General features: G+C 37.5%; 1 long non-coding RNA gene across 1 annotated transcript in view; it reads left to right on the top strand.

Annotated features, from left to right (window-relative positions):
- Nucleotides 1-13,676, top strand: part of LOC132355890 (uncharacterized) — a 129,250-nt gene extending 115,574 nt beyond the window's left edge. Inside the window, exon 3 of the long non-coding RNA XR_009499716.1 lies at nt 13,383-13,676. This is a non-coding gene — a long non-coding RNA (uncharacterized LOC132355890). The remainder of the gene's footprint in view (nt 1-13,382) is intronic.
- Nucleotides 13,677-21,563: the final 7,887 nt, after the last annotated feature.

Raw genomic sequence — 21,563 nt, forward strand, 5'->3', positions numbered from 1 at the left:
TCTGTTTTGTAAATAGGTTCTTTTTTTAGATTCCACATATAAGTGATATCATATGATATTTGTCTTTCCCTGTCTGACTTACTTAACTCAGTATGACAATCTCTAAGTCCATCCATGTTGCTGCAAATGATATTATTTCATTCTTTTTTTCTGGCTGAGTAATATTCCATCGTATATAGGTACCACATCTTCTTTATCCATTCCTCTGTCAATGGACATTTAGGTTGATTCCATGTCCTGGTTATTGTAAGTAGTGCTGCAATGAACATTGGGGTGCATGTATCCTTTCAAATTATGATTTTCTCTGGATATACGCCCAGGAGTGGGATTGCTGCATAATATGGTAGCTCTATTTTTAGTGTTTTAAGGAACCTCCATAGTGGTTGTACCAGTTTGCATTCTCACCAACAGTGTAGGAGGGTTCGCTTTTCTCCACATGCTCTCCAGCATTTATTGTTTGTAGAGTTTTGATAATGGCCATTCTAACGGGTGTGAGGTGATACCTCATTGTAGTTTTGATTTGCATTTCTCTAATGATTAGTGATGTTGAGCATCTTTTCATGCGCTTTTTGGCCATCTGTATGTCTTTTTTGTCTATTTAGATCTTCCACCCATGTTTTGATTGGGTTGTTTGTTTTTTTGATATTGAGCTTCATGGGCTGTTTGTATATTTTGAAGATTAATCCCTAATGGGTCGCTTTGTTTGCAAATATTTTCTCCCATTCTGTGGGTTTCCTTTTCATTTTGTTGATGGTTTCCTTTGCTGTGCAAAAGCTTTTAAGTTCCATTAGGTCCCATGTGTTTATTTTTGTTTTTATTTTCATTACTCTCAGAGGTGGATCAAAAAAGATCTTGCTGTGATTTATGTCAGAGGGTGTTCTGCCTATGTCTTACTCTAAGAGTTTTATAGTATCTGGCCTTATATTTATGTCTTTAATCCATTTTGAGTTTATTTTTGTGTATGGTGCTAGGGAGTGTTCTAATTTCATTCTTTTACACGTAGCTGTCCAGTTTTCCCAGCACCACTTATTAAAGAGACTGTCTTTTCTCCATTGTATAGTCTTGCCTCCTTTGTCATAGATTAGGTGACCATAGGTGTGTGGGTTTGTCTCTGGACTTTCTATCCTGTTCCATTGGTTATTTATTCATTTATTTTTATTTTAATTTTTAATAAATTTATTTATTTATTTATTTTTGGCTGCACTGGGTCTTCGTTGCTGCACGCGGGCTTTCTCTAGGTATGGTGAGTGGGGGCTACTTTTCATTGTGGTACATCGGCTTCTCACTGTGGTGGCTTCTCTTGTTGCAGCACACAGGCTCTAGGCATGTGGGCTTCAGTAGTTGTGGCACACGGCCTCAGTAGTTGTGGCTCACAGGCTGTAGAGCACAGGCTCAGTAGTTGTGGCACATGGGCTTAGTTGCTCCACGGCATGTGAGATCTTCCTGGACCAGGGCTTGAACCCGTGTCTCCTGCATTGGCAGGTGGATTCTTACCCACTGCACCATCAGGGAAGCCTGGTTATTTATTTTTTAAGTAGTAGTTTGTAACTCTTAATCCCCTTCTCATATATCACCCCTCCCCGTTCCCTCTCCTCATTGGTAACCACTAGTTTGTTCTCTATATCAGTGAGTCTGTTTCTGTTTTCTTATATTCATTCACTTATTTTAATTTTTAGATTCCATGTATAAGTGACAACATACAGTATTTGTCTTTCTTTGGAAAAAGCAGACTATAAAACAAAGACCATGAAAAGGGACAAAGAAGGAGCTTACATAATGATAAAGGGACTGTTCCAACAAGAATATATAATTGTAAGTATATATGTAACCAACATAGGAGCATCTAAATACATAAAGCAACTATCAACAGACATAAAGGGAGAAATTGACAGACACAATAATAGTAGGGGACTATAACCCCACCTCCATTAATGGACAGATCATCTAGACAGAAAATCAATAAGGAAGCACTGGCCTTAAATGACACATTATATATATATATTCCATCCAAACTAAGAAATGGAAAAGGAGAAGTTACAACTAATATCACATAAATACAAAGGGTCATAAGACATTCCTACAAACATTTATACACCAATAAAATGGACAACCTAGAAGAAATATTCCTACAAACATACAATCTCCCAACACTGAACCAGAAAGAAATAGAAAATATGAACACCAATGACCATTAATGAAGTTGAATCAGTAATTAAAAAAAAGTCTCCCAACAAACGAAAGTTCAGGACCAGATGCCTTCACAGGTGAATTCTACCAAACATTTAAAGAACAGTTAATACCTATCCTTCTCAAACTATTCCAAAAATTTGCAGAGTACGGAATGCTCCTGAACTCATTCTATGAGGCCAGCATTACCCTGATACAAAACCAGACAAAGATATCACAAAAAAAGAAAATTATAGGCCAATATCACTGATGAACATAGATGCAAAGACCTCAACAATCTATTAGCAAACCAAAGTCAACAATACATGAAAAGGGTCATACATCATAATCAAGTGGGATTTATCCCAGGTATAGGAGGATGGTTCAATATCAATCAATGTGATACATTAATAAATTGAAGAATAAAAATCGTATGACCTTCTGAATAGATACAGAAGAAGCTTTTGACAAAGTTCAACATCCATTTATGATAAAAAGCTTCAACAAAGCTGGTAGAAAGGGAACATACCTCAACATAATAAAAGTGATATATGATAAGGCCACAAATAACGTCATAGTCAGTGGGGAAAAGCTGAAAGCATTTCCTCTAAGATCAGGAACAAGACAAGGATGCACATTCTTGCCCCCTTTATTCACCATGATTTTGGATTTCCTAGCCACAGCAATCAGACAAGAAAAAGAAATAAAAGGAATCCAAACTGGAAAGGAAGAAGGAAAGCTTCAATATTTTCAGATAAATGAATTCAGTAAAGTTGCAGGATATGAAGCTAATATACAGAAATCTGTTGCATTTCTATACATTAATGAAGAGCTATCAGAAAGAGAAATCAAGAAGACAATCCCATTTACAATTGCAGCAAAAAGAATAAAATAAATAGAATTTTTCACAGAACTAGAACAAATAGTTCTAAAATTTGTGTGGGAACACAAAAAACCTCAAATATCCAAGCAATCTTGAGAAAGAACAAAACTGAAACTATCAAACTCCCTGACTTCAAACTATTCTACAAAGTTACAATAATCAAAATAGTGTAGTATGGTGCAAAAATAGACACATAGATCAATGGAACAGAATCAAGAGCCCAGAAATAAACCCATGTTTATATGGTCAATTAATCCATGACAAAGGAGGAAAGATATACATAATGGGGAAAAGACAGCCTCTTAAATAAATGATAATGGGAAAACTGGACTTTTACATGCAAAAGAATAAAAATGGACTACTTTCCCATATCATATACAAAAATAAAATCAAAATTGATTAAAGAATTAAATGTAAGACCAGAAGCTATAAAAGTCCTAGAAGAAAACATAGGCAGTATGCTCTTTGACATCAGTTTTAGTAATCTTTTTTTTTGTATATGTCTTCTCAGGCAAGGGTAACAAAAGCAGAAATAAACAAATGGGACTACATCAAAATAAAAAGTTACACACAGTGAAGGAAACTATCAGCAAAATGAAAATGTCACCTACTGAATAGGAGAAGATATTTGGAAATGGTGTATCTGATGATGGGTTAAAATCCATAATATTAAAAAAAAAAAACTCCTACAACTCAATATCAAAAAAATGAACAACCCAATTAAAAAATGGGTAGACATAGAGAACAAACATATGGACACCAAGGAGGGAAAAGGGGGGGAAGAACTGGGAGATTGGGATTGACATATATACACTATTGATACTATGTATAAAATAGATGAATAATGAGAACTTACTATATAGCTCAGGGAACTCTACTCAATGCTCTGTGGTGACCTAAATGGGACAGAAATAAAAAAAAAAAAGAGGGGATATATGTATACATATAGCTGATTCTCTTTGCTGTACAGTAGAAACTAACACAACATTGTAAAGCAACTGTACTCCAATAAAAATTAATTAAAAATAAAATAAAATACTCTATGCAAGAAAAAAAATGGGCAGAGAACCTGAATAGACTTTTTTCCAAAGAAGACATACCAATGGCCAACAGATACATGAATAGATGCTCAACATCCTTATGAATAATCAGGGAAATGCCAATCAAAACCACAAAGAGATATTGTCTTACACTATTCAGAATGGCTATTATCAAAAGACAACAAATAATGAGTGTTGGTGAGGAAGCGGAGAAAAGGAAACCCTTGTGCACTGTTGGTGGGAATGTAAATTGGTTCAGCCATTATGGAAAACAGTACGGAGATTCCTTGAAAAATTAAAAGAGAGAACTACCATATGATCCAGTAATCCATGCTTGGGTATTTATCTGAACAAAATGAAATCACTATCTCAAAAAGATATATGCACTAGTATGTTCATTGCAGCATTATTTACAATAGCCATGGTATGGAAGCAAACTCAGTGCCCAGAAATAGATAAATGGATAAAGATCATATGATATGTTTATATAACAGAATATTACTCAGCCATAAAAAAGAAAGACATCTTGTCATTTGTGACAACATGGATGAACCCAGAGGGTATTATGCTAAGTGAAATAAGTTAGACAAAGACAAATAAGTATGATTTCACTTATATGTTGGATGTTAAAAAACCAAACAAATGAACAAACATAACAAAGCAGAAACATTTACAGATACAGGAGCAAACAGGTGGTTGTCAGAGGGGAGCAGAGTATGGGAAGGAGAGAAACAGGTGAGGGAGATTAAGAGGTACAAGCTTTCAGTTACAGAATAAACCAGTTATGGGTATGAAATGTACAGTGTGGGGAATATAGCCAATAATTATGTAATAGCTTTGTATGGTGACAGATGGTCACTTGACTTATCATGGTGATCATTTTGAAATAAATGTATAGAAACACCAAAACATTATGTGTTGTACCAGGAACTAATAAAGTGTTATAGGTAAATTATACTTCAAAAACAAGCAAACAAACAAACAAACTCCAGAAAAAGAGATTAGATCTGTGTTTACCAGAGGCGGGGGATGTGGGGAGTGGAGATTGGATGAGGGTAGTCAAAATGTCAAACTTCCAGTTATAAGGTAAATAAGTAATAGTGATGTAATGTACAGCATGATAAATATAATTAACACTGCTGTGTGTTATAAATGAAAGCTGTTGAGAGTAAATCCTAAGGTTCTCATCAGCACGAAAAAATTTTTTTCTATTTCTTTAATGTAGTTTCTATATGAAATGATGGGTGTTTTCTAAATTATTGTGGTTATTATTCATGATATATGTAAGACAAATCATTATGCTGTATACCTTAAACTTGTACAGTGCTGTATGTCAGTTATATCTCAATAAAACTGGACTACATCAAACTAAAGAGTATTTGCATGGCAAAAAAAAAACTATCAAGGAAACAAAAAGGCCACCTACTAAATAGGAGAAGATATTTGCAAACGATACATCTGACAAGGGCTTAATATCCAAAATGTACAAAGAACTCCTACAGTCAATATCAAAAAAATAAACTCGATTAAAAAATGGGCAGAGAATCTGAATAGATTTTTTTTACAAAGAAGACATACAGATGGCTAACAGACACATAAAAAGATGCCCTACATCATTAATCATCAGGGAAATGCAAATCATAACCACAATGAGATATCACCTCACACCTGTCAGAATGGCTATTATCAAAGGGACAAGAAATAACAAGTGTTGGGAATTCCCTGGTGGTCCAGTGGTTAGGACTCCGTGCTTTTACTGTCAATGGCCCGGGTTCAATTCCTGGTTGGGGAATTAAGATCCTGCAAGCCTAGCGGTGTGGCAAAAGAAACCAACCAACCAAACGAACAAAAACAAGTGTTGGTGGGGGTACAGAGAAAAGGGAACCCTCATGCAGGTTTGGTGGGAATGTAAATTGGTGCAGCCACCATGGAAAACATTATGGAGGTTCCTCACAAATTTAAAAATAGGACTACCATATGATCCAGCAATTCCACTTCTGGGTATTCTTCTGAAGAAAACAAAAACACTAATTCCAATAGATATATGCATTCCTGTGTTCATTGCAGCATTATTCACAATAGCCAAGAGGCAGAAGCAATCTAAGTGTCCATTGATTCATGAATGGATAATGAAGGTATGATATGTTACTCAGCCATAAAAAGAATGAAATCTTGCCATTTGTCAAAGAGAGAAAGTCAGACAGAGAAAGACAAATACAGTATGTTTTCTTTTATATGTGGAATCTAAAACAAAACAAAACAAATTAATAAACATAACAAAACAGAAACAGAGTCATAGATGCAGAGATCAAACCGGTGGTTGCCAGAGGGGAAGGTGTGTGTGGGGGATGAGTGAAATAGGTAAGGGAGATTAAAAGGCACAAACTTACAGTTACAAAATAAATGAGTCATGGGGCTGAAATGTACAGCATCAGGAATATAGTCAATAATAATGTGATATTTTTGTATGGTGACAGATGGTAACTTATCGTGGTGATCATTTTGCATAGAAATATCGAATCACTATTTTGTGCACATGCAACTAACAATGTTTTAGGTCAATTATACGTGCAAAAAAAAGGAAAAATGTTTGCTACCTTTTAAGATCTGGTCCTTGGCCTCTGCCTTGACTTAGAATGACACCTCTGCATTAATTACACAGACTCTCTTCTCTGCTCAGTCCCTGAGGCTTCTCAAGGGAACCAGCTGGCAAACAGGTTTAATTGAAGTTCCTGAAAAGTCAGGGAGTTGAGAACTCTTTATTTGAATGCAGTAGCTGTATCAATTTAAGACACAATTAGTGACCAAATATAGAGTTTCATTCAAGTGGTCCTTACCAATTTGCAGATTGCTTTTATTAAACTTACTCTTAGTGAAATCATTCAGGGCTAAGACCTAAGACATTCAACACTAGCATGAAAAATGGCAAAATATGGTGATATATTAAAATTAATTAGATATACACAATGATGAGAATGTAAATGAGCATAAAACTTCAAGGGAATAATTTAAATTATAATGGCTTTTCACCAAGTGATGAGATTCATGATTTAAAGAAATCACTCTAAACATTTCTTTCAACAGTCAATAACTGACCATTCACTATGGGTCATGCACTATGCTATGTGCTAAAGATTCTGATGTGAACAAGATAGAAAGCCCCTGCCTTCAGGAGGCGTATAGTCTAGTGGAGAAAACCAGGCAATAAATGTAGCTCTGTGAAGGGTACAATATGCTAAGATCATTGAAAGGATGAAAGGTTTCCCCTGAGAAGAGACTTTGCAAGAGCCATGTTAGGTGAATGGTAGGAATATTGAATGTGTTGAGGATTTAATGGGAGGTGAGAACCATAGACAACTCTTTTAAGAGGCTTGAGGAAGTCCAGAGGAGAGAGGAAAGGGAATCTATAGAGGAGAATTGTAGAAGGGAGGATTTTTAAAGATTAAGTAGACCTGAGTGCATTTAAGTGTAGATGCAAAGGAAGTCAGAGACAGAGAGAGACAGAGACAGAGAGATGCACAGAGACCAAGAGACAGAGACAGAGAGACTAATTGTGGGTCCTAAGAGGGTGAGAATAATTTTACAGGTGAACGACAGGGCATCCAGTTCATAGGTGGGAAGATTTGTTAGTCAGAATGTTGTGGTTGAACCCACCCCAGTTGCCCAATCTCTTTCCTCTTCTCTCAGTCATGAGGGGTTGGGGCTTTTTCTGCAGTTGCTACTTCCATGATACCTTAGAATTCCTTTTTGTCATTTCCAATTACCTAGTAAACAGTTTTTATAGTAAATTTTCTCTTTTACAAATAACTGGTATGGTTTGTGTCTCCTGACTGGACCCTGTCTGATACCTACCAGTCTTTTTAGGGGGAACTTTAGGCTTATTTCTGGCTGGAATTGAGGATCCCCTGTGTCTGGGACAGACTGCCCTTCAAGCCTTCCACCCCAGGGTCACCTTGTTTCCTGCCATACAAATCCCTGGTCAAGCGTGCTAACCAAGACTCTCAGCTTCTGTGACCCTCTCCCCTCTTTTCCACTGGGCACAGGGGACCTTCAGGGCCTCCACCATGTCAAGTGCAATCTGCAAGGGACCAGGGGACATTCTCTGCCATTTCCTGCCTGGAACCCCTGCTGCTGTCTGTCCCATGTCTTGTGCTGTGTGTGACATCAGTGGGATTCTCAATTTCTAATGTCAGTCAAGAAAGAGCACATCAGTTCACCCATTTACAGATACACCCAAACTCCAGGGGGATCCTCTCATATTTTTCTTCCTTTCCTTCATTTTCCTCTCATTAACTGGGGACCCTCAACCACTATACCCTCTCTAACTTGTTTCATCTTCCACCAACTCTTGTCTCTCATTTCCAGGCCTCTTTATCTTGAAAAATCAATTCTCCCAGTTCATACATGCCCTCCAGTGATTTGTCTCACTTGGCCCACTGTCCACCGTACTTAGCACCTTGGGACCTACCCCCAGCCCCTTTTAAAAAAAAGTTGTTTGTAGGTGATTTCTAGAAACATTTAATGTCTCAAATTACCAGTTGGCTACAAATGAATATGCCATGTATTAATCTGCTTTTATTATTATTACTATTAATCTTTTTTCTTTTTTGGCCGCGCGGCATGCGGGATCTTTGTTCCCCACCAGGGATCAAACCCTCACCCCCTGCGTGGCATCCTAAACACTGGACCGCCAGAGAATTCCTGAATCTGCTTTTATTATATTATGCTGTTGGGGAAGCTAGTAAAGTAGTCTTGTTCAGGCTTCAGAGGCGGCACTAGGCCTCTCTCTGACCAGACAATGACGCTAAAGTTGGCTGCATGACAAACTGCTGAGCTACACCCAGGCCAGCAGGGCACCAGCACACATCATAAACCACTAGATAAGATAGAGAGTAAGTCATGGGACTTCTTGCTCCTTGAGGGTCTGGTCAGCCCTCGGGGATCAAGAACATTCCAAGACTTACGGGTTAAGATCAAGGCATTTATGACAATAACCAGAGCTGCAAACTTGAACATAGGCTGATTGTTATCAGCCTGCGGCCTGGTGCTAAAAGCTGGACTCCTTCGTGTGGCAAACTGAAGTCTCACCCGTGGGGTGGACACACCGCCCCGGACCTTCCCAACTGGGACTCCAGATTGCTGTTCAAGGGACTTCCCAGCGCTGCTTGGATCTGGATGTAGGTGCTTCCCCAATTCAGTGATGTATAAACCTCTGTCTTTACTATTCTTTCTTAGTTATACTATTCTTTTCTTAATTAGTATACTGTAATCTTTGTTAATTCAATAAACTCTCTCTAAATTCTTGTTTAACTGAGTGTAGAGTGGTTATTTTGCCAGCGAATCCTACGAACCTTGAAACCGAAAGTAAGGCTTTCGGCAAAACGTGTGCTTCTAAGGGTGGTGAGCAATATAAGAAGTAGAAGGCAGGACGACATAAGCTCAAGAACCCAGGCAATCTGTCTGGAGGCCTGGCATTTTGGATTCCCCCAGCCTGTTTTGTGGATTTCATCTCACTGTGACAGAGCACCCAAGGAGATTGCAGTCAGCTCGCTTAAGCACTCTAGCCAAAGCCTGTTCCATTCCACTCAAAAAAGTAAACAGCTCAGCCTCTTTCCCACAGTACCCCTTCTGCCCCAGATGCTAATTGCATTTAACTAATCCACAAGTGAAAAGCCCATACAGAATTCCATTTTAGTTAGCATGTGACACTCTGTGCAAATTTGCTCTCAGAGGAGCCTCATTGCAACTGCGTGGAGATGCTAATGACAGGACCCCTTGATGTTTTCCAATTGCTTTTAGATGTAAAAGCATTTGGGCAGAACACCATGAGCATCTTGCCCAACTGTATTACTGGGGAACACCTGATTGGCCAGAAGTTGATTCTTTTGTAATTTTCCTCTGTTTCTTTGCATTTATTCTTAAACCTCAGATGTGTCACTTATCAGAAGCTGTAAAAGGTGGCAGTGTCTAGGATGAAATGAAGAATTAGACTATGGACTATTTTCTTTCCTCTGTGCCATGAAATTTCAATGCTAAAAAGGGCCTTTATTTATTTATTTTTACTGAAGTATCGTTGATTTACAATATTGTGTTAGTGTCAGGTATAGTCTCAGGTTAGTAACAGCATAGTGATTCAATTATTTTTTCTGATTATATTCCATTATAGATTATTACAAGATATTGAATATAATTCCCTGTGCTATACAATAAATCCTTGTTGTTTATTTATTTTATGCATAGTAGTCTTTATCTGTTAATCCCATAGTCCTAGTTTGTCCCTCCCTCCTCCATCTCCCCTTTGGTAACCATAAGTTTATTTTCTATATCTATGAGTTTTGTATATAGATATGTTTGTTTTTTTTTTTTTTAGATTCCACATATAAGTGATATCATATAGTGTCTGTCTTTCTCTGACTTATTTCATTAAGAATAACATTCTCTAGGTCCATCCATGTTGCTGTAAATGGCAATATTTCATTCTTTTTTATGGCTGAGCCATATTCCAATATATCTGTATATATCTGTATATATACATACATATATATGGGTATTTCCATGTGTTAAAAAATGCATAATGTAAGAGTTGCAAGTTAAGTTTTATTTGGGGCAAAATGAGGACTGCAGCCCAGGAGACAGTGTTTCAGATAGCTCTGAGAAACTGCTCTGAAGAGGTGAGGGGGGAGCTAGGATATATAGGAGTTTTGTAACAAAGGGCAGGTAGTCAGGAACATCAAAAGATTATTAATTAAAGAAAACCAGATATCTCAAGTTAAGGAAGTTAACGCTTTTCTATGTATGGGAAGATGCAAGATTCTGGGCTCACTGAAATCATTCCTTTGATATGCACCTCAGCTACCTGGGACCAGTATCCTGTATTTTCACATCCTGAGTTTCCTCAGGGCTCACAATGGGAAGTGGCTGCAGTCTGATGGCTGCTAGATGTCAGGTATTCTTTTCTTTCCTGAGTTTCCTCAGGGCTCACCAGCTCATGTTGGAGGGCTGCAATTGCTGATGACTGTGACATCCTTGTTTACTGATATGGCAGGAAATATTCTATTTCTCATGTCTTGGCTATTGTAAATAGCACTGCTATGAACATTGGGGTGCATGTATCTTGAAAAGGAACTTTAAAATTATTTTGTCCAGCTGGTTCATTTTATAGCTGGGAAAACTATGGTCCACATTCTTTTAGTTGAACTGGGGCTAGAATCTCCACTGAGGGCCTACCTAGTGCTTCTTAATGCTGGACACACCTTAGAATCACCTGGGAGCTTTAAAAAGGTACCAATGCCAGGCCCCACTCAGACCAATGAAATCAAGTTTATGGTGGGGCCCCAGCATTGCTGTTTTTTTCAGAGCTATTTTTTCTGGACTGAATTGTGTCCCTTCAAAATCCGTATGTTGAAATTCTAACTCCTGTACCTCAGAATGTGACTGTATTTGGAGTGAGGGCCTTTAAAGAAGTAATTAAGTGAAAATGAGGTCTTATGGATGGACCCTAATCCAATAAGACTAGGGTTCCTATAAGATGAGTTTAAGACATGGACAACCACATAAGGTAGGCCATGTGAAGACACCAGAAGAAGAAGGCCATCTATAAGCCAAGGAGACAGGCCTCAGAAAAAACCAACCCTTCATCTCACACTTTTAGCCTCCAGAATTGTGATAAAATAACCTTCTGTTGTATAAGCCACCAGAAGTCTGTGGTGCTTTGTTATGTGGCCTGAGCTAATGCACTCCCCAAATAATTGTAATGTGTAGTCACAGTGGCCTTGTTCAGGCTTCAGTGGCACCAGTGGCCTAGTACAGAGCCTGGAACTCAACAGGAGCTGCTCAATTGATTTTTTGAATGAAGAATTGAGTTTTCTAATTCTTTCCAGTGCTCTTGCCACAACACCAGGCCCACAAACATCCAAATCCACCAGAAATTTTATGAATGATAATCTTTTCCCAGGATTATATTCTGAATTGTCTGCTCAAGCCAAGGTGGTTTCCTCACTAACTCTGTATGTTTTCTTGCATCTGGCCATCTTCTCTTTGTCCTGCCTGGCTTGCTCTTGCTTTTCTCACCTGTTTCACATGCTACCTGTCCTTTAAGCTTCCCTCTCTACCCTAGTTGAAGCTGTGCCTTCCTCCTCTGGCTCCTATAACCATTATCAAGTGTGAAATCAACTTTGCATTTACATATGCACTGCCCTTGATAGTTATTCTATTGTTCTCTTGAAATGTCATCACCCTCATTGGGGTAAGCTTGCCTCTCATGTCTTTGTTGTTACAACCTCAATTTCAATTGGCTGCTAAGTGTCTTCATCTGCACTTCAGAAGCAACAAGTTTTCATTTCAATTCACCATCTCAACCCCAAACTTCTCCATCTTCCCATATTTCCTGTTTCTGATTAAAGCATCTCCATTTTCTAGCAGAGGACATTCAAACTTCTTTGACTGAGACCCCTATAATAAGAAACACATTTTATATCATGACTCATAAAAGTTGTGAGAAATATTACTTGCTCATGATATACTCTAATCCATTCTATTATGTTACATTCTTTTTTCTTTACTTGAATAGCTGCCATAGAAGAAGCTTTTTGGAGTCAAATTGATCATTCATTCATTTGTACAACTAATGTTTATTGAATGCCTGTATATGTCTGGTATTGTAGATGCTGGTGAGATTAGGGAAAAAACAGACACAATTCCTTGGGTTTACTTTATCAAAGAGACAGGTCTTGAACTTGTAGTTTCAAGATGACTTGGTCCAATACAGCAAGCCAGGGGAAAGGAGAGAGTCACCTAGAAATCACATCAAAACGGCAGGCTTACACTGAAAGAACCCTAAAGGCTCTTGGTGAGATGCTAGAATGGAAATAGCCACAGCGATGGTCTGGAGTTAGTTAGATCAGGTTTTTTTCTTGGCTTTGTCTCTAACCAGGCACCTGACTTTGGGTTATGCTGCAATGTAAATAGAAGTGAGAGTTTTCTTTCTTCTTCTCCTTGAGAACAAGGAAAACAAAGGGAACAACAAACAGGCTAGAGAAGAAACATAACCTGGCCTGAAAGAGTTAATCACTCCTTGTTTTACTTTAACTGTCACTAATTTGTAGTAACTAGATTTGTACTTTACAAAGCTAACCTCACTCCCTGACACTATGTGATTTACATTCAGCACCTATCACCCCTAACTCTGTGTGAGTTACATCCTGTGCCTCTCACTTCCTAACTCTATTTCGTCCCAGTGCTTACATTCTATACGCCCCTCGTAACAAATCACCCCTGTGGTTTTTGCATTTCAGAAACAAGGTCACCAGCCGATAAACCAGAGGCAAACGGACACAATTACCAGACTGCTGGACCCCGATTACCGGGCGGCCTGGCGCCAGCTGTGACTGTTTTGAAATAATGCAAAGGAAAGGAAGAATGCAAGACCTTTACTACTTTGACCCTTATCTCATACCCCGGACTGCGAGCCCCACATATAAAATCTTCCCTGATTCCCAAGCGGGGTGTGGGGGGGGGCACAGTTCTTGAGGCACTAGCCTGCTGTGTCTTCCCTTCTGCCAGGCAGAAAAATAAAGCCATCTCTCTCTTCCTCCAAATCCCTGTCTCCATATTTTTGTTCGACATTGGTGCACAGGGAAGCCGATATTTCAGCAACAATTAGTCATATCCCTTGGTGGGGTGTCTCTTCCCTCACCTGTGAAAAGATAGGGCTGGACTTGATGAATTCCTGTCCAGTTCACACATGCCGCGCCTAGGGATCAGGAGTGCCCTCAGCTCCTCTCTCATCTTTCTTGGCCAGCACCCGGCACAGAGCTTCTCTTTCAGGAAATGCTCAATAAATATGGAATGAATTTGTCCATGGACCATCAGACCTGAAAGGGACATAGGGTCAGAGGTTGGCAAGCAGTGAAAACTCAAAAAATAGCTGATCAACTGCCTGAATGAATGAATGAAAGGAACTTATAGATCAATTTGTTCAAACAATTCATTTTATAGATGAGGAAACTAAGATATAAAACATCATTCAGAGGAGGAGCTGTGGCTCATCTTCCAATCTGAGTGAATAAAGGGAGTCCATTAACATCCCAAACTGAGTAAAAAATGCAAACACTACAAGGCATAAGAGCAGTTAACACACGTCTTTTCACTGAAAAGCTGCTGCTTTTTTTTTTTTTTAAGTATAGCAATTTATTAAACAAATACCTTTTATTTTTCTGATTTTTGTCCTGGAACAGGAAGAAATACCAAAAACACTTTAATGCTGAGGACTAAAACTCCAAATTGCAAGGTATGAGATGGTTGGTGAGAAGTAAACAAAAGTAATTGTATACCATCATACGAAAAGCAAGTCACATACAGAATAAAAATTTTTCCTGTATCTACTAATGTAAATCATGATGCTAATAATTATCAAATTACTACTAAGTATTTGCTAAGGATATATTATATATATAGGACTATATTCTAGGCTATATTCTAGTTCCTGATTGGGTTCACACTAAATTAAAAACCTAGGTCTACCACATGTTCTTTTCTTCCTTTTTAAAATTGTGTTAAACATAATATAAAATTTACCATTTTTAAGTGTACAGTTCAGTGGTATTAAATGCTTTCACATTGTTGTGTAGCCATCACCACCATCCAACCCCATAACACCATGTGTTCTTTTTTTTTTTTTAACATTTTTATTGGAGTATAATTGCTTTACAATGTTGTGTTAGTTTCTGCTGAATCTTGAATGCACATGCTTGAGGAAGAATGCCCCTATGAGCCAGGTTTGAGAGCAGAAAGGTTGCTGAAATAGGTGACAGAAGACATGCTTCTGCTTACTGCTTTATGACCTTGTGTTCTCCTTCACACGTATTTCTCCTTCTTAAAATAAAAACACAACAAAACAACAGAAAAGTAGATAGGATAATTTAACAATAGCATAGTCTAATAGTCCAGAATTTAAAAATATTAAATCCAATTTGCTTTTTATAGAAGATAGAGTATTATAGATAAAGGTGAGCTTCTTTTCACCCTCAGGCAGACCCATTCCTTCTCTTTCTACAGGCAGTTATCATCTTGAATTTGATGTTCTTCCAGTCCTTTTTTCTCCTCTTATTTTTGAGCACCACTTTGTATTTTGTCTTTCTGCTTTTTCATATAAACAATGCTTTATTGAGGTATAATTTATACACAGTAAAAGATGAAAGCTTAAGTGTTCTTAAGATGCAACCCTGAGATCAAGACAGAACATTTTTCTCACCCCAGAAAGTCCTTTCTAGGCAGTATCATTTCCTCTAAGCGTTAACCTGACTTTTATCATTATAGAAAAGTTTTGTCTGTGTTTGAACTTGGTGTAAATGCAAAACATGTACTATTTTGTATCTGGCTTCTTTTGTTCAAAGTAAAGATTTTGAGATTCATCCATATTGATACTTGTCTCAGTGATTTATTATTTTTATTGCTAAATACTATTCTACTGTATGAAAACAAGGCAATTAATTTGTTTATCCCATAACTATGTATTTTTATATATTTAAAATATTACATCTAACATTTCTATGTTTTTACAGTGGAAGGGGAGAGTACGTGTGTGTGCTTTCCTCTAACTGTTTTTTGCCAACTTGGTAAACCTATTTATTTATTTATTGGAGTATAATTGCTTTACAATGTTGTGTTAGTTTCTGTTGTACAATGAAGTGAATCAGCTATATGTATACATATATCCCCTCCCTCTTGGACCTCCCTCCTACACCCCCCATCCCAGCCATCTAGGTCATCGCAGAGCACCGAGCTGAGCTTCCTGTGCTTTTTTTTCTTTTTTTTCCTATACAAAAAGGAGCTTTAATGTTTATAGTAAGAACATTACATAAAAAAGGAAAAGTACAAGGTTAAAAATGTATCACCATACATTAATGCTAGATTATTAATTTTTTATTTATCCATTTAATTAATGCTTATTAATAGCCATGAAAAGACAGTATGCTGGTAACTATGAAATACTGAGAGAAGAGTAAAATTAAATTATATAATGGTGGCTGTCATTTACTAATGGAATTTATATATCAGGCACAGTGATAAGTGCTTTAAACTAGTTATCTCACATAATCCTCTCAACAGCCCAGTAAGGTTGGCTGTCAGTGTATCTATCACAGTGGACAAGAATTTTGGAAGAGAAATTTCTACATTTCCAGCTCTGTCATTCGTGCAAGTTAATAGGTATCTAAATGTGCACATGCTAATAAACATATGCAAGCCTCATCAGTAAATGTGGGAAAATGACAAATCCCATCTTGTACACATGAGACAATAGATGTAAGGAGACTTGTGTACTTATTATTATTATTATTATTATTTTTTAAGGGTTAACTTTTTTTTTTAAACATCTTTATTGAAGTATAACTGCCTTACAATGGTGTGTTAGCTTCTGCTTTATAACAAAGTGAATCAGTTATACATATACAATATGTTCCCATATCTCTTCCCTCTTGCATCTCCCTCCCTCCCACCCTCCCCATCCCACCCCTCTAGGTGGTCACAAAGCACCGAGCTGATCTCCCTGTGCTATGCGGCTGCTTCCCACTAGCTATCTATTTTACATTTGTTAGTGTATATATGTCCATGACACTCTCTCACCCTGTCACAACTCACCCCACCCCCTCTCCATATACTCAAGTCCATTCTCTAGTAGGTCTGTGTCGTTATTCCCGTCTTGCCACTAGGTTCTTCATGGCCTTTTTTTCCCCTTAGATTCTGTATATATGTGTTAGCATACTGTATTTGTTTTTCTCTTTCTGACTTACTTCACTCTGTATGACAGACTCTAACTCCATCCACCTCATTACAAATACCTCCATTTCATTTTTTTTATGGCTGAGTAATATTCCATTGTATATATGTGCCACATCTTCCTTATCCATTCATCTGTCGATGGACATTTAGGTTGCTTCCATCTCCTGGCTATTGTAAATAGAGCTGCAATGAATATTTTGGTACATGACTCTTTTTGAACTATGGTTTTCTCAGGGTATATGCCCAGTAGTGGGATTGCTGGGTCGTATGGTAGTTCTATTTGTAGTTTTTTAAGGAACCTCCATACTGTTCTCCATAGTGGCTGAATCAAGTTACATTCCCACCAGCAGTGCAAGAGTGTTCCCTTTCCTCCACACCCTCTCCAACATTTATTGTTTCTAGATTTTTTGATGATGGCCATTCTGACCGGTGTGAGATGATATCTCATTGTAGTTTTGATTTGAATTTCTCTAATGATTAATGATGTTGATCATTCTTTCATGTGTCTGTTGGCAATCTGTATACCTTCTTCGGAGAAATGTCTATTTAGGTCTTCTGTCCATTTTTGGATTGGGTTGTTCGTTTTTTTGTTATTGAGCTGCATGAGCTACTTGTAAATCTTGGAGATTAATCCTTTGTCAGTTGTTTCATTTGCAAATATTTTCTCCCATTCTGATGGTTGTCTTTTGGACTTGTTTATGGTTTCCTTTGCTGTGCAAAAGCTTTTAAGTTTCATTAGGTCCCATTTGTTTATTTGTGTTCTTATTTCCATTTCTCTGGGAGCTGGGTCAAAAAGAATCTTGCTGTGATGTATGTCATAGAGTGTTCTGCCTATGTTTTCCTCTAAGAGTTTGATAGTGTCTGGTCTTACACTTAGGTCTTTAATCCATTTTGAGTTTATTTTTGTGCATGGTGTCAGGGAGTGTTCTAATTTCATACTTTTACATGTATCTGCCCAATTTTCCCAGCACCACTTATTGAAGAGGCTGTCTTTTCTCCACTGTATATGCTTGCCTCCTTTATCAAAGATAAGGTGACCATATGTGCGTGGGTTTACCTCTGGGCTTTCTATCCTGTTCCATTGATCTATATTTCTGTTTTTGTGCCAGTACCAAACTGTCTTGATTACTGTAGCTTTGTAATATAGTCTGAAGTCAGGGAGCTTGATTCCCCCAGCTCCATTCTTCGTTCTCAAGATTGCTTTGGCTATTCGGGGTCTTTTGTGTTTCCATACAAATTGTGAAAGTTTTTGTTCTAGTTCTGTGAAAAATGCCAGTGGAAGTTTGATAGGGATTGCATTGAATCTGTAGATTGCTTTGGGTAGTAGAGTCATTTTCACAATGTTGATTCTTCCAATCCAGGAACATGGTATATCTCTCCATCTATTTGTATCATCTTTAATTTCTTTCATCAGTGTCCTATAATTTTCTGCATACAGGTCTTTTGTCTCCTTAGGTAGGTTTATTCCTAGATATTTTATTCTTTTTGTTGCAATGGTAAACGGGAGTGTTTTCTTAATTTCACTTTCAGATTTTTTGTCATTAGTGTATAGAAATGCAAGAGATTTCTGTGCATTAATTTTGTATCCTGCTACTTTACCAAATTCATTGATTAGCTCTAGTAGTTTTCTGGTAGCATCTTTAGGATTCTCTATGGAGAGTATCATGTCATCTGAAAACAGTGACAGCTTTACTTCTTCTTTTCCGATTTGGATTCCTTTTATTTCTTTTTCTTCTCTGATTGCTGTGGCTAACACTTCCAAAACTATGTTGAATAATAGTGGTGAGAGTGGGCAACCTTGTCTTGTTCCTGATCTTAGTGGAAATGGTTTCAGTTTTTCACCATTGAGGACAATGTTGGCTGTGGGTTTGTCATATAAGGCCTTTATTATGTTGAGGAAAGTTCCCTCTATGCCTACTTTCTACAGGGCTTTTATCATAAATGGGTGTTGAATTTTGTCAAAAGCTCTCTCTGCATCTATTGAGATGATCATATGGTTTTTCTCCTTCAATTTGTTAATATGGTGTATCACATTGATTGATTTGCGTATATTGAAGAATCCTTGCATTCCTGGGATAAACCGCACTTGATCATGTTGTATGATCCTTTTAATGTGCTGTTGGATTCTGTTTGCTAGTATTTTGTTGAGGATTTTTGCATCTATGTTCATCAGTGATATTGGCCTGTAGTTTTCTTTCTTTGTGACATCTTTGTCTGGTTTTGGTATCAGGGTGATGGTTGCCTCGTAGAATGAGTTTGGGAGTGTTCCTCCCTCTGCAATATTTTGGAAGAGTTTGAGAAGGATAGGTGTTAGCTCTTCTCTAAATGTTTGATAGAATTCACCTGTGAAGCCATCTGGTCCTGGGCTTTTGTTTGTTGGAAGGTTTTTAATCACAGTTTCAATTTCAGTGCTTGTGATTGGTCTGTTCATATTTTCTATTTCTTCCTGGTTCAGTCTCGGCAGGTTGTGCATTTCTAAGAATCTGTCCATTTCTTCCAGGTTGTCCATTTTATTGGCATAGAGTTGCTTGTAGTAATCTCTCATGATCTTTTGTATTTCTGCAGTGTCAGTGGTTACTTCTCCTTTTTCATTTCTAATTCTATTGATTTGAGTCTTCTCCCTTTTTCTCTTGATGAGTCTGGCTAATGGTTTATCAATTTTGTTTATCTTCTTGAAGAACCAGCTTTTAGTTTCATTGATTTTTGCTATTGTTTCCTTCATTTCTTTTTCATTTATTTCTGACCTGATCTTTATGATTTCTTTCCTTCTGCTAGCTTTGGGGTTTTTTTGTTCTTTTTTCTCTAATTGCTTTAGGTGCAAGGTTAGGTTGTTTCTTCGAGATGTTTCCTGTTTCTTGAGGTAGGCTTGTATTGCTATAAACTTCCCTCTTAGCACTGCTTTGGCTGCGTCCCATAGGTTTTGGGTCGTCGTATCTCCATTGTCATTTGTTTCTAGGTATTTTTGGATTTCCCCTTTGATTTCTTCAGTGATCACTTCGTTATTAAGTAGTGTATTGTGTAGCCCCCATGTGTTTGTATTTTTTACACATCTTTTCCTGTACTTGATATCTAGTCTCATAGCATTGTGGTCGGGAAAGATACTTGATACGATTTCAATTTTCTTAAATTTACCAAGGCTTGATTTGTGACCCAAGATATGATCTATCCTGGAGAATGTTCCATGAGCACTTGAGAAAAATGTGTATTCTGTTGTTTTTGGGTGGAATGTCCTATAAATATCAGTTAAGTCCATCTTGTTTAATGTATCATTTAAAGCTTGTGTTTCCTTATTTATTTTCATTTTGGATGATTTGTCCATTGGTGAAAGTGGGGTGTTAAAGTCCCCTACTATGATTGTGTTGCTGTCGATTTCCCCTTTTATGGCTGTTAGTATTTGCCTTATGTATTGAGGTGCTCCTATGTTGGGTGCATAGATATTTACAATTGTTATACCTTCCTCTTGGATCGATCTCTTGATCATTATATAGTGTCCTTCTTTGTCTCTTGTAATAGTCTTTATTTTAAAGTCTATTTTGTCTGATATGAGAATTCCTACTCCAGCTTTCTTTTGATTTCCATTTGCATGAAATATCTTTTTCCATCCCCTCACTTTCAGTCTGTATGTGTCTCCAGGTCTGAAGTGGTTCTCTTGTAGACAGGTCTTTGTTTTGTATCCATTCAGCTAGTCTGTGTATTTTGGTGGGAGCATTTAATCCATTTACATTCAAAGTAATTATCGATATGTATGTTCCTGTTCCCATTTTGTTAAATGTTTTGGGTTTGTTATTGTAGGTGTTTTCCTTCTCTTGTGTTTCTTGCCTAGAGAAGTTCCTTTAGCATTTGTTGTAAAGCTGGTTTGGTGGTGCTGAACTCTCTCAGCTTTTGCTTGTCTGTAAAGGTTTTAATTTCTCCATCACATCTGAATGAGATCCTTGCTGGGTAGAGTAATCTTGGCTGTAGGTTTTTCTCCTTCATCACTTTAAGTATATCCTGCTACTCCCTTCTGGCTTGCAGAGTTTCTGCTGAAAGAACAGCTATTAACCTTATGGGGATTCCCTTTTGTGTTATTTGTTGTTTTTCCCTTGCTGCTTTTAATATGTTTTCTTCATATTTAAGTTTTGACAGTTAGATTAATATGTGTCTTGGCGTGTTTCTCCTTAGATTTATCCTGTATGGGACTCTCTGTGCTTCCAGGACTTGATTAACTATTTCCTTTCCCATATTAGGGAAGTTTTCAACTATAATCTCTTCAAATATTTTCTCAGTCCCTTTCTTTATCTCTTCTTCTTCTGGGACCCCTATAATTCGAATGTTGGTGCGTTTAATGTTGTCCCAGAGGTCTCTGAGACTGTCCTCAGTTCTTTTCATTCTTTTTTCTTTATCCTGCTCTGCAGTAGTTATTTCCACCATTGTATCTTCCAGGTCACTTATCCTTTCTTCTGCCTCAGTTATTCTGCTATTGATCCTATCTAGAGTATTTTTAATTTCATTTATTGTGTTTTTCATCATTGCTTGGTTCCTCTTTAGTTCTTCTACGTCCTTGTTAAATGTTTCTTGCATTTTGTCTATTCTATTTCCAAGATATTGGATCATCCTTACTATCATTATTATGAATTCTTTTTCAGGTAGACTACCTATTTCCTCTTCATTTGTTAGGTCTGGTGTGTTTTGACCCTGCTCCTTCATCTGCTGTG

Source organism: Balaenoptera ricei, chromosome 20 (assembly GCF_028023285.1).
Source record: "Balaenoptera ricei isolate mBalRic1 chromosome 20, mBalRic1.hap2, whole genome shotgun sequence".
Lineage (NCBI taxonomy): Eukaryota > Metazoa > Chordata > Mammalia > Artiodactyla > Balaenopteridae > Balaenoptera > Balaenoptera ricei.